This window comes from Dendrobates tinctorius, unplaced genomic scaffold (genome assembly GCF_039654945.1).
Source record: "Dendrobates tinctorius isolate UK_male_01 unplaced genomic scaffold, ASM3965494v1 ptg000022l, whole genome shotgun sequence".
Classification (NCBI taxonomy): Eukaryota; Metazoa; Chordata; class Amphibia; order Anura; family Dendrobatidae; genus Dendrobates; species Dendrobates tinctorius.
Window position 1 is genome coordinate 75,902,517 of NW_027361690.1, and position 13,228 is coordinate 75,915,744.

At 40.0% G+C, this 13,228-nt stretch overlaps 1 long non-coding RNA gene across 1 annotated transcript in view; it reads right to left on the reverse strand.

Moving 5' to 3' along the window:
* LOC141083978 (uncharacterized) overlaps positions 1-13,228 on the reverse strand; it is a 312,249-nt gene that overhangs the window by 168,941 nt on the left and 130,080 nt on the right. The window contains exon 2 of the long non-coding RNA XR_012230882.1: positions 444-655. This is a non-coding gene — a long non-coding RNA (uncharacterized lncRNA). The remainder of the gene's footprint in view (positions 1-443; positions 656-13,228) is intronic.

Here is a 13,228-nt window from a genome sequence, read left to right on the forward strand (position 1 = left end):
ACACCCTTCATGCACATGATAACTGCACTTGATACTTGTCTATTGCACTTAAACACACGGGCTGATGACCGGATCATGCAGCTTTATATGAAAATCCCTATTATAATTGCCAGACCTGAATTAACAAGCATTTTTCACCTACTGTGTCCCCCCATTTCCTTGTAGATTGTAAGCTTGCGAGCAGGGACCTCATTCCTAATGTCACTGTTTGAATTGTCTTAACTTGTATTGAATTTATTGTCTGTACATGTCCCCGCTTAATTGTAAAGTGCTGCGGAATATGTTGGCGCTATATAAATAAAAATTATTATTATTATTATTATCTGTAACTTGGAGTCAACATTTTTTTTAATTTTACTCTTAATGACCGTGGTACATGGGTGGCATCGACTCAGGACCTTTACAACATTCATGGCTGAAACTAAAAATTCTGATCTACTTACTATTTGGGAAGTTGATATCTGGACCTCCATATTTTACTTAATTTTTGGTTACAGACAGTTTTCCCTCTTCTGAGAAGACAGTAATGGACACTCAGAGCATTAGTAGAAAGTCTTCAGTTCCGTTTCTTGGCAGCTTGACACATAGAATAGCCTTCATTTTTCAAACACACAACATATTTTTAAGAGCTCCCAATTCCTGGCATCTAAATGTCCTGTTTAATCAAGATAAAATGAAAATGAAAACATCGGTAATGGTCCCATTTAGCACAATTTCATTACCATCACCCTCAAATTGGGTGTCAGTGTCACATTTTTTCTTAAAAGGAACAAATAGGAATCCTGAACCGATATTTAAAATAATATTATCAGCACAATATAAAGTAGATAAATTTAGAGAATAAAAGCCACACAAAGTAAGCCAACAGAATTGATAATATGTTAATTAAATATAATTAAAATCTTAGGTTGATAGGTGTACATCTCTTTCATTATTGCAATTATTTTCATACTGTGCAGCATCTAAAAGGGGTTAAGTATATTTAATTTGGATTGCACAAGGATTGTAGAAAAAAGAGACACTAAAATGGAAAAATATCAACATCATAATGTTTAGGTTTATTCTCTTAAAATCTTTATATATTATTTGGAAGAGAATGTAGTTTGGTTAATTTTACAACAACAGTTTAATCACTGGACCATTGAAGGGAATTTGTCAATGTGAACAACCCTCCTGAGCCGTCTATATGGGCATGCAGGTCATAAAAAGTTGAATAAAATGATACCTTGATATCTGAGATCCGACGTCTTATTGCAGAAAAATCCAAGTTTTTACTAATATGTAAATGAGCTGTTAAGAACTTTGGACTGGACCCTTATCTCCCTAAAAATCTGCATCTAGAGATTATTTTAAATGAAAGCGGGTGTCACCAGTGTGAGACATGTAATGACTGACAGTCTGCTCTTATAATAACATACCGATCTGCAGTAAGATGCCAACTAACACAGCACAGAAGAGCTAACGTAGTACAGCAGATCTAACATAGTACAGAAGATTTAACAAGTTACAGCAGAGCTAACATAGTACAGCAGAAGTGAACTTTGTCTCATTACAAAAACATTTGCAGCTGTCCTCTCGCAGCTTCCATCTCACGGGCAGCCAGTGTGAGGGAAGGGCAGTACAGCAGAGCTGGCAGATCCGTGAGAAGTCAACTGCAAATGTTCATGTATTAGTAATGAAATAAGGTTTAATTCTTGATTATAAACAGGCACAGCTCTGCAGCAGAGCTGCCAGCACTATGAGAGGACAAGTGTTGCTACAAATGTTTGTAATAAGACACAGTTCTCTTCTGCTGTAATGAGCTGTGTTATGAATGGGTCACCAAGGAGGAAAACAAGACCAAGCTAAGTCACAGAAAACCAGAGAGGTTGGTAACTATGTGGATTGCAGACCCCTGATCCTAACCACACAACTAACAGCAGCTATGGAGCGTACCTACGATGATTCTAGATGCCTCGTCACAGCCGGAGGACTAAATAAGCCCGAAGCAAGAAAAGGGGAAATCTAAAACTGCCCCAGAGCAGACCCCAAAGGAATAGACAGCCCCCACACATGTATTGAAAGTGAGACAAGATGAAAACACGAACACAGGTAGGAAAATAGGCTGAGCAAACGATGGGGCCCATACTAACTAGAAAGGACAGGAAAGGAAAGATACTGTCTGCAATCACGCCAAAAAACCCTGCAAAAATGTCCAACACTTCTGATAGCAAAAAAACCTTGAAGTCACTAGACTTCACCCACTATATCAGCACTCTGGCATATTCTGAGAACAGATCAAAAAGAGGCCAATCTAATAAGGGACAAAAAGCAAACTGACACATACAGTGACATAAGAGTGGAAATTCAGAACAGCCCCAGGCGGGGCTGGCTGACCACACAAAAACTGAATAGACCAAACCAAATCAAATGTGAACATTAGCAAAGACAACTTAGCTTGAGAAGGCAGGAACTGAGCTGGAAACTAAGACCTCAGGAGGCAGGAAAAAATCACCAGCATGGGAATAGGGAGTCGGCTGTCTTAAATCTAGTCTGAGACTCCAGATGTCCAATCCTCTTCCACATTATCAGGTGGCAGGTCTCTGTTAATTAGAACAGCTTCATTACCTCCTGCCACCACCAGAGGGAGCCCGGAAAGAGAACTCACAGCTCCCCAGTCAGCACAACCAGCTCCCTCACCAGAAACCAGAGGCAGACCAGAAAACGAGTTCACAACAGTACCCCCCTTGAGGAGGGGTCACCGAACCCTCATCCACGCCATCAGGCCGATCAGGATGGGCCAGGTGAAAAGCACGATCCAATCTATTGGCATGAATGTCAGAGGCAGAGACCCAAGAATTATCCTCCTGGCCATAACCCTTCCATTTGACCAAATACTGGAGTCTCAGTCTAGTCAAACGAGAATCCAATATTTTCTCTATCTCATATTCCACATTGCCTTCAACCAATACAGGGTCAGGAGGCACCACCACAGGAACTACTGGCTCAACAAACCTCTTCAACAGAGATTTGTGAAATACGTTATGGATCTTAAGCGTAACGGGAAGAGCCAATCGAAAAGAAACAGGATTAAGAATCTCCAAAATCTTATAAGGTCCAATAAATCTTGGCTTAAATTTTGGAGATGCAACTTTCATAGGAATATTCTTAGATGACAACCAAGTCATATCACGCACTTTAAACCGGGGACCAATGGTCCTATGCCGGTTGGAAAAACGCTGGGCCTTTTCCTGAGAGAGTAACAACTTATCCACCACTTGGTCCCTTATCTGCTGCATTCTCACAACCACAGTGTCCACACCTGGGCAGGCTGAAGATTCCACTTGCCCTGAAGAAAATCGAGGATGAAACCCAAAGTTACAGAAAAAGGGCAGAACTAGCTCTATTGTTTAGCGCGAATTTGGCCAAGGGCAAAAATGAGACCCAGTCATCTTGATCAGCAGATATAAAACATCTCAAATAGGACTCCAAAGTCTGGTTTGTTCTCTCAGTCTGCCCATTGATCTGAGGATGAAATGCAGAGGAGAAAGATAACTGAATTCCCAGATTGGAACAAAAGGCTTTCCAAAATCTGGAAACAAACTGGACTCCTCTGTCCGACACAATGTTCTCAGGAATCCCATGCAACCGAACCACCTGTTGTAAAAACAAAGGCACCAACTCTGAGGAAGATGACAAATTTGGCAGTGGTACAAGATGGACCATCTTAGAAAATCTATCACAAATCACCCAGATAACAGTCATTCTCTGAGAGACAGGAAGATCAGAAATAAAATCCATTGAGATATGGGTCCATGGCCTCTTGGGCACCAGCAGGGGCATCAACAACCCACTAGAACGAGAACAGGGTTTAGACCGAGAACAAGTCCCACAGGACTGCACAAAATTCCTGACATCACGAGATAAGGCAGGCCACCAAAAAGACTGACTCACCAAATCTCTGGTACCAAAAATACCTGGATGACCAGCCAATGTGGAGCAATGAACTTCAGACATCAATCTCTTCCTCCACTGGTAAGGAACATACAATTTTCTCATAGGACAACGCTCAGGTTTATCCTCCTGAAATTCCTCCAGGGCGCGTCTCAAATTGGGCGAAATGGCAGAAAGAACTACCCCCTCACCTAGGATGGTAGTAGGCTCGGTCACAATAAGAGAATCAGCAAAGAAACTCCTAGAAAGGGCGTCTGCATTAACATTCTTAGTGCCCGGAAGAACAGAGACCACAAAATTAAAACACGTGAAAAACAAGTCCCACCTAGCCTGTGTAGGATTCAAGCGTTTGGCCGACTCCAGATAAATCAAATTCTTGTGGTCGGTGAGGACCACAACTTGATGTCTAGCTCCTTCCAACCAATGTCTCCACTCTTCAAATGCCCATTTCATGGCCAACTATTACCGATTCCCCACGTCATAGTTGCGTTCAGATAGGGAGAACTTTCTAGAAAAGAAGGCACAGGGATTCATTTTAGAAGTCACAGGATTTTTTTGGGACAAAACAGCTCCTGCACCAATCTCAGAAGCATCTACCTCCACCTGAAATGGGAGTGAGACATCAGGTTGCCGTAAAACCGGAGCAGAAGTGAATCTCGGCTTAAGCTCCTGAAATGCCGAGACAGCCTCTGGAGACCAATTCAGCACATCAGCGCCCTTCTTGGTCAGATCAGCCAGTGGTTTGACAATACCAGAAAAATTACCTATAAATTTACGATAGAAATTAGCAAAACCCAAAAACTTCTGGATAGCCTTCAAAGAAGTGGGCTGAACCAAATCATAAATGGCCTGTACCTTGGCCGGGTCCATTTCAATAGTCGACGGAGACAAAATAAATCCCAAAAATGAAATCTTCTGTACATCAAAGAGGCATTTCGGTCCCTTAACAAACAGGGAATTCTCCCTCAAAATCCGGAACACAGTCTGAACTTGTTCCACATGAGAATCCCAATCACTGGAAAAGATCAAAATATCATCCAGATAGATGATCAAAACTTATCCACAAAGTCCCGGAAAATATCCTTCATAAAGGATTGGAAGACAAAAGGGGCATTAGTGAGCCCAAAAGGCATCACCAGGTACTCAAAATGTCCCTCCGGAGTATTAAACACCGTCTTCCATTCATCCTCGTGCTTGATGTGAATAAGATTATATGCCCCCCTGAGGTCAAGCTTAGTAAACCAGCAGGCACTTTTAACTCTGGAGAATTAATCAGACATCAGGGGCAACGGGTACTGATATTTAACCATCATCTTGTTAAGGGAACAATAGTCAATACAAGGTCTTAATGAACCATCTTTCTTGGCCACAAAAAACCCCCAGCACCTAAGGGTGAAGAGGATGGTCTAATATGACCCTTCTCCAACGACTCCTTAATATAGGATCGCATAGCATCATGTTCGGGTACTGATAAGTTGAAAAGCCGACCCTTGGGAAATTTACACCCAGGCATCAACTCAATTGCACAGTCATAACTCCTATGAGGAGGCAAAACGCAGACTTACTCTCGCTAAATACATCAGAAAAATCAGCCAAATAATCAGGAATATCATGAGACTGAGGAGAGGTGGAGAAAACAGGAGTGTCCCTAAGAACACACTGATAACCTCAACTCACCACAGACACAGATTTCCAATCCAAAACTGGATTATGAGTTTGCAACCAGGGAAAACCCAGAACAATAGTATCATGCAAATTGTGCAGCACCAAAAATTTACAATTTTCTTGGTGGTCTGGGGCAACTCGCATTATCACTTGGGTCCAAAACTGAGGCTTATTCTCCGCCAAAGGAGTAGCATCAATACCCCTCAAATGAATAGGTGTCCACAGAGGTACCATAGGAAAACCACAACGGTAAGCAAAGTCCATCAGATTCAAAGCTGCTCCTGAATCTACAAAAGCCTTAGCGGAAAATGTGGATAAGGAGCAGATCAGAGTAACTGCCAAAAGAAACTTAGGTTGTACACTGCCCACAGCAAATGTGTGTGCAAATCGTTTCTCTCATTTAGGGCAGACAGAAATAGTATGAGAGGCGTCTCCACAGAAAAAACACAGCTTATTATGCCTTCTAAACTCCTGATGTTGCGCCCTAGACAAAACCCTATCACATGAAATAGGTTCAGACGTTTGTTCAAAAGGTGGCAACGCCTCTCATGTAGTTTTACGTTCATGTAAACGCCAATCAACTTGAATGGCTAATGACATAGGATCATCAAGACCAGAGGGAACAGGAAATCCCACCATAACATCTTTTACGGTCTCTGATAAAGCCTTCCGAAAGAGAGCTGCCAATGCACCATCATTCCATGTAGTAAGGACCGCCCACTTTTGCAATTTTTGACACTATAGAATCCTGACCCTGGTTTAATGCCAATAGGGTTTTCTCAGCTTGATCAATAGCATTAAGTTCATCATACAACAACCCCAAGGCTTGAAAAAATGCATCCACTTTAGTCAGAATAGGATTTTCAGGTGTCAGAGAAAAAGCCCAATCCTGAGGATCGCTGCGCAGCAAGGAGATGACAATTTTAACCTGCTGCACAGAGCTCCCCGATGAGTTAGGCTTCAAGGCAAGAAATAATTTACAATTATTCTTAAAATTAAAAAAATTTAGACCGATCCCCAGAAAACTCATCAGGAGTAGGGATCTTTGGTTCAACAGCATATGACTGAGCGAGATAGGCGGAAAATCCCCACACTTCAGCAGCGAGCTGCTCCACACGATCAGACAATTGCTTAATCTCCATTAGAGGAAATATCCTCCTATGGCCCCAGAGAAAAAGAGGAAAAAATACATATAAAAAAAATTTGGACACTTTTTTTTTTTAAGCAATTCTTTCCTGCTTTTGAGTACCCTAGAATCTGCTGTATGTCTGGTTATTCTGTTATGAATGGGTCACCGAGGAGGAAAACAAGACCAAGCTAAGTCACAGAAAACCAGAGAGGTTGGTAACTACACGGATTGCAGACCCCTGATCCTAAGCACACAACTAACAGCGGCCGTGGAGCGTACCTACGATGATTCTAGATGCCTCGTCACAGCCGGAGGACTAAATAAGCCTAAAACAAGAAATGGGGAAATCTAAAACTTCCCCAGAGCAGACCCCAAAGGAATAGACAGCCCCCACACATGTATTGACGGTGAGACAAGATGAAAACACAAACACAGGTAGGAAAATAAGCTGAGCAAGCGATGAGGCACACACTAACTAGAAAGGACAGGAAAGGAAAGATACTGTCTGCAATCACGCCAAAAAACCCTGCAAAAATGTCCAACACTTCTGATAGCAAAAAAACCTTGAAGTCACTAGACTTCACCCACTATATCAGCACTCTGGCATATTCTGAGAACAGAGGAAAAAGAGGCCAATCTAATAAGGGACAAAAAGCAAACTGACACATACAGTGACATAATAGTGGAAATTCAGCACAGCCCCAGCCGGGGCTGGCTGACCACACAAAAAACTGAATAGACCAAACCAAATCAAATGTGAACATTAGCAAAGACAACTTAGCTTGAGAAGGCAGGAACTGAGCTGGAAACTAAGACCTCAGGAGACAGGAAAAAATCAGCCTGGGAATAGGGAGTCGGCTGTCTTAAATCTAGTCTGAGACTCCAGATGTCCAATCCTCTTCCACATTATCAGGTGGCAGGTCTCTGTTAATTAGATCAGCTTCATTACCTCCTGCCACCACCAGAGGGAGCCCGGAAAGAGAACTCACAACTCCCCCGTCAGCACAACCAGCTCCCTCAACAGAAACCAGAGGCAGATGAGAAAATGAGTTCACAACAGAGCTGGCTTTGCTGTACTATTATAGCTTTGAGACATAGGATTTTAGATATCAAGGTATCATATTATTCAGCTTCCTGTGACCTACATGCCCATAAAGACAGCTCAGGAGGTTTGATCCTACTGACAGATTCCCTTTAAATAAAAATAAGGCTTGGAAGGTAAAACTGTCTATGCGCAAAGGAAAATATTCTCCTCAAAGCTGAAACGCAACAGCAATAAGGAAAAGTTGCGGAATTATGGTAATCACAGGATCGATAAACATGTTAATGATAAAAAAATTATGAAAAAATGGAAACAAAGTGTTTAAAACATCTCAAAGTATTCAATATGAAGTATGAGTGCCACATAAAAAATTGGAGATTGGATGTACCATACTAAGCCTTACATAAACAATCAGAAGCTATTTGCACGACATTAGGCTATGATGTCCAGCTACAGGTGATCCATTGACCTCATGCCATTGTTCTCAAAGTTTATCATGGCACAGAGCAAGATGACAGTGGAGGCTGGAATAGTGATTGAGTCTCTTCAATGATAAGTCCCTGTTTTGGTTTGGATGTAATAGTAGATTTAGAAATCACGTGACAAATGATCTGAAGAGACCTTCATGAGGAAACATCTCACAGGTCCTTCTCTTGGGATTATGGTATGGGGTGACATAATGTATGCATAGTCTTTATTACAGGTACACTAACAGCTATATATTTAATTAATTTGATTGTGGCCCCATTGGTATGGCTATTTCTAGAAAGTCTCTCTGGAACAGTTTTTCAATAACACAACGCCAAGTCACATGTTTTTCATGCTATTTTGAGCAGATTGCGTGGTCTAAACATACCACCATGATCTTCAGCGTCTCTGGACTTATCTCCCATTGAGCACATCTGACATGTCATGTTTCGACAATTGCAAAGGGAGCTGACAGCAGTGGATCTTGATGACTTACATGCCAAGTGCAATTAATGAGGGAGAACTCTCCTTGATAAGGATTAAGAATGTTATAGATAGCATGTCAAGACGTGCAAGTGTGTGTATTTTTTTATGTATGGTGCTCAAAATTCATACTGAATATATCAAGATGTTTTAAAATTTTGATTTTATTTTTTTTCATCATTTGATATGTTCCAAGCACCAATTCCTAGATTTAGAAATCCAAGAAAACCAATTTAATGACTACTTGCATTAATAATTCAAACAAGACAAAAAAAAAATATGTCTGCTGATGATATCTCAGCTATCTAAGTGTAGATGTGAAGGCATGCTACATGGATATGTGATAAAATGAGATGATCCTTTGTATCCCTAGATGACTCCATGATCATTAGGGAAATACAACATTGATACTTTGATTAAGTTAGTCAGTTTTTAATAATGCACTAAGAAAAGTCACAATATAGAAAATTTATCAGGTTCATTGTGTGTTCATTGATTAATGTCAAGTGGTTTAACTTCAGCTCTATGGAGACCGATAAAAATTATAGGTCTGGATGGAGCACTTTACATATTCTCCTCAGTGTTTACATGGTATTGCATCTGATCACTGTACACAACGCTAATAATAATGGCAATTATATCTCGAGATTCTCTCCTCGGATATTACTACAAACTCAGAAGTTATTGAGCCAATAAAGTCAGGCTAATATGGCACATCAGTCATTCTGTGCGGCGTATTGGTGAAAAATGATATCCTCATACTGTAAAGGCCAGTTCACATTGAGCTAATACAATCAGTAAATGTCAGGTTCCCTCCACAATTAAAGCGGTCATTCCCTAAATCTCCTGTTATTACAGTTAAAATGAGACATTTCCCCTTTACTAAACTCACAGAAAGTGGTTACTAAACAATGAGACATCAATATCTCATAATAATAATAATAATGGAGAAGCTGAAGGATATTTTCTTTTCCTGACTTGGCGGCACAAGGCTTATTTCTTCCAATATAGCTGTTTATCACTATCCCAGTTTTTATTCCTAGTTGGACCAACATAGTGCTGCACCATATACATTTCTATGTACTGACCGCTTTAACCCTTTCAAAATCTGATAGATTTATCTTTTTTTTTGGACTTTCATTTTTTTCCTCCACTTCTTTCAAAAGCCATAACATTTTTTTTACCTTTCCATCAAAATATGAGGGCTTGTTCATTGCAGGACGAGTTTTGGTTTGGAATAACATCCTTCATTTTACCATACAATGTACTGAAAAATGAAACAAAATTCCAAGTGAAATGGAGAAAAAAAACCAACATAATCTTGCCACTGTTTTTTGGGGGGGTTGGTTTATTTTTCCGAAGTTCAGTTTGCAGCAAAAATTACCTGAAATTGTGATTCTCCAAGTCAGTATAATTACGACTAATTTTTTAAGACTGTTTTTTTTTAAATCTTAGTGGTTAAAAAAAATTCTGTACTTTGTAGAAAAAAAAATTGCGTTACCATTTTCTGAGATTCAGAACATATTTTATTGTCCTGATCAGGAAGCTGTAAGGCTTGTTTGCTACATACAGTACTTGGCTATAGTTTTTATTCCTAAAATTTTGGGATGAATAAATAGTGTTTATCATCACCTTTTATTGCATTTTTTGAGAGGGTTTACAGAAAATGAAAAACAGCAATTCTTGTGGGTTTTTTTCAGCATTTAATGCACTGTTTAAGAATTTTCAAACATGACATTAGTAACTTTGTTTATTTTTTTACTTTTTTAAATTTCTTTATTTTTGATGGACAAAAAGCAGAGTGATTTGAACTTTTGGATTTTTTTAATATACCACACATTATTGCAATATATAGTGTAAGGTTATGTTCACACGTTGCGTTTTTGGTGTGTTTTTTGAATGCAAATTTTAAGTTGCATTTTAAAGTGCCAGAAAAATCTATGAGATTTCAGAAATCTCATGCACACACAATGTTTATTTTTTTCAGACTAAATTGGAAAATCTTTTTGAATAATGCAGCATGTCACTTCTTTCAATGTTTTTGCAGTGTTTTTTCACCCATAGAAAGCAATGAGAAAGTACAAAAGTTCAAAAACGGTGCAAAAAAGGTACCTGGTTTTGATACTTTTTTGGTGCAGAAAACTCAGGAAGTTGCATCATGTTTTTTTGGGGGGCACTAAATTTTATCAGTATGCACAAGAAACAATTAAAAACGCAGCAGAAAAGCACAGGAAAAACGCAGCAGATACACAGCAAAAAACACAGCAAAAAATGCAGCAAATCCTGCTTTTTGTAAGCAGCTTGTTTACTGCCAAGAGATCAGGCTTTGCCAGTAGGAAAAAACTCAGCAAAAATGTAATGTGTGAAAATATGCTAACTGACATTCTCCTATTAAGAAACAACCCATTATCCCAGGTTTGATACTCTTAACCAGGAACAGAAGAGATTCAAAAATTAAGAAAAAAACTCCAATACATTTATTGATCAGAACATTAAAAAACAAAAAAAATGAAAACAGGTATATAATAGGGAATGCCTCAAAAAGGACACGCAATACACCAGGTGTAAATATGAAGAGATTAAGTGTTTACATAGCATAGTGTCAAATAATAGGTGAAATCACTGCAGGCCCAGTGTATATTAGTAAAGTACTATAATTCTCTCTAAGGTCACTTTCATACTTCAGGCTTTCGGTATCCGGCATGGTGCAGCGAAAAACCGGACTGCCGGATCCGGCGCCTGTTACGACCAGATACGGCTTTTTCCCCGTGCTGTTTCATTGGTGCCGCATTGCGCCGGATGGCAATGTGGCGCGTCCGTTTTTTTCCGGATCCGGACAAAATAGCCGGTCCGGCGTCTGGAAAAAACGTTGCATGCAACATTTTTTCCCAACGCCGGACCGGTTTTTTGCACTGCGCATGCCCGGAAACCTTCTCTGCCAGGAATATATCCGGCAGAAAGAAGGATCCGGTGTCTGCGTTTGCGGCCGGATCCGGTAGTCCGGTTTTTCGCCGCACCATGCCGGATACCGAAAGCCTGAAGTGTGAAAGCGGCCTAAGACACCTGTCAAGACCCTCAATGGCAGTGCACAATGTGTAAAATATATCTAAGCTGGTACAATTATATAATACTGCAATAGTCACCAGAGCACACCAGATGTTGTGTCCCTTCACCCTTGACGCGCGTTTTGCCTCACTTCTTCTGGGGGCGTCACCTTGCCGTTCTAAAATGTAGGTTCCCTACAATCACCATTTAAATTTTGCTGTCAGTGTTTGACAACAGCATCTAAACGGTTATATAGCAGTGATAGAAGCAAGCCTCGGTTACTGCCATTACAGGGATATACTGGAGCATCTGTCTGTTGTAGAGGGGACTCAGTTCTATACACCTTGTGTGGGGCATAGGATGAATAAGTATGTCACTGGTTTTTAAAGGGTTAAAAAGATGTAGCAGTATATGGAGACTTTTTTTTAAAGGCAATGATCCATGGGAAAATATAGGCAAAATAGCTATCGTTTATAAGAAATATAGCTATCTCATAATAGCCAAACCAGAGACAGACTCATCTCCAGTCAGTTGTGTGAAGTACTTGCCCCTCATCAGTACATATCAGAGTAGTGGTTGGCTGGATGAAATGCCTATGATACATCTTAATGGATACTAGTTCTTAGCTATTATGAAAAATAAATGAAAGGAGTTGTTTAGCCTGAAGTTATTGATGACTTATTCTTATGATAAATCATTAATGTGAGAGTTCAGTACAGGTAGACCCACACCCAACACCTCCACTGATCATCTTCTATTAGCTCTGTTGATAAACACAACCTAGTATAAAAGCAATAGGCAGATTCACTGTAATAAAGTGAATAAGTAGTAGTAATGCATGAAAAAAATATAGGGTACTTAGTTAATACTAACTTGATCAAGAAGCATAAAAGTCTCCTCACCATGATAAGGTGTACCCAATAAGGATGGTCCCTATCTCTAATATCTCACCTAGGTATGTGCTATCTGGCCTCAAGAAAGAGGGGGGCAGAGCAGGTCCTAGACCAGACTGCTTTAGGCTTGCCTGTGAAAGCCAAATAGACAGGGTGCACAGCCCAGGTTTTGGTTTTAGCTCTTGCGATTGTAAATAGTGAACCAAGCTGAGCATCACAGGTCCATTCACTGTGTAGTGGCTGCTGCTGAGAACTGCACTTCAGCTTCTATTCTCTTTAATGCCCGGAAACTCCTTTAGCTGCTTATAACTCCTAAATGAATTTACCATTTATTTAACAATTTCAGGATGAGAAGGCCCAAGTAAAAGTTTTCTATTAGCTGTATCAGCACTTTATGAAAATAATAATTTTAACAATAAAGGCAGCCAGGATTGGTACTTGAATTCAGTTGGCTTATTGAACTCATATGAAGTTAGAAAGTTCACTCTTGGTTATAATTCTATAGTGCTATGGAACATCTCCACTAGCCAATGTGAAAACCTGATCTAAGCAATGTATCATGTTCTTCAT